Source organism: Rattus norvegicus, chromosome 14 (genome assembly GCF_036323735.1).
Source record: "Rattus norvegicus strain BN/NHsdMcwi chromosome 14, GRCr8, whole genome shotgun sequence".
In the NCBI taxonomy this organism is placed as follows: domain Eukaryota; kingdom Metazoa; phylum Chordata; class Mammalia; order Rodentia; family Muridae; genus Rattus; species Rattus norvegicus.
This window is the reverse complement of record NC_086032.1, coordinates 83,431,830-83,432,864: the sequence shown is the minus strand read 5'-3', so window position 1 is coordinate 83,432,864 and position 1,035 is coordinate 83,431,830. Positions and strand designations below refer to the sequence as shown.

General features: G+C 48.2%; 1 pseudogene; it reads right to left on the bottom strand.

Annotated features, from left to right (window-relative positions):
• Positions 1 to 444: 444 nt before the first annotated feature.
• LOC120096858 (U4 spliceosomal RNA) lies at positions 445 to 621 on the bottom strand (annotated as a pseudogene).
• Between the last annotated feature and the right edge of the window lie 414 nt (positions 622 to 1,035).

The window sequence follows — 1,035 nt, the reverse complement described above, 5'->3', positions numbered from 1 at the left end:
ACATATCAAGTTGCAGTAAACTAGGTGTATATTCTTTTATTGAGGCTTAATGAGGCAACCCAGGTAGGGAAGAGGCCAGGCAACAGAGTGAGAGACAACCCCTACTCCTGCTGTTAGGGGTCCCACTTGAAGACCAACTGCATGTCTGTTATATATGTCTAGGGAGCCTAGGCTGTCCCATGATGCTCTCTGGTTGTGGTTCAGTCTGAGTCCCTGTGGGCCAAGCTTAGTTGACTCTGTGGGTTTCTTGTGGTGTCCTTGACGCCCCCTGGCTCCTTCAAGCCTTCCTCCCTGTCTTCCACAGGATTCCCAAGCCCTACCTAACGTTTGCCTGTGGGTCTCTGCATCTGTTTCCATCAGATGCTAGGTAAAGCCTCGGAGAGGACATTTATGCTAGGCTGCTGTCTGCTTGTCCCTAGTGCCAGCAGGCCTCCAGGAATACAAACAGAGCTGTGGGCCAGAAAATGAGGCACGCAGGGGACAGGGCACAGCTCATCGATACTGGGCTTATAGTGTGTATGTGTGTGTGGGGGAACCGGAGGTTGTGAGCAAGTTTTCAATGAGCAATAATCGCGCCTCAGATAAACCTCATTGGCTACGATACTGCCACTGTGCAAAGCTGTGAGCAAGTTTTAATACAACAAGTGGTAGGGCCTCTGGCACATAGGAGATGAAACACAATGACCCTGTTAATATCTGGCAGGTAGTAGGTGCACAGTAAATATTTGTCTAACAAAGTCGATGGACTTGGCAGAGTCCTTACTACTTCCTACACTTTTATTTGTTTGCGATTAGGTAATACGGTCATCTGACTTAAAACTCAAGAGGAACAAAAGGATGTATATTCAGACACGGCTCTCCTGACCTCGTACCATCTACTTCCCGTCCCCAAAGGCACCTAGCATAACCACTTTCTCATATGGCTTTTCAGAGCTATTTTAGGTACAGACGAGCAAACATGCCTGCTTACGCACACTCGTTTCTCTCTCTAAACAAATAACATCATGCACCGACCTCGGCACGGCTGTTGAAGAG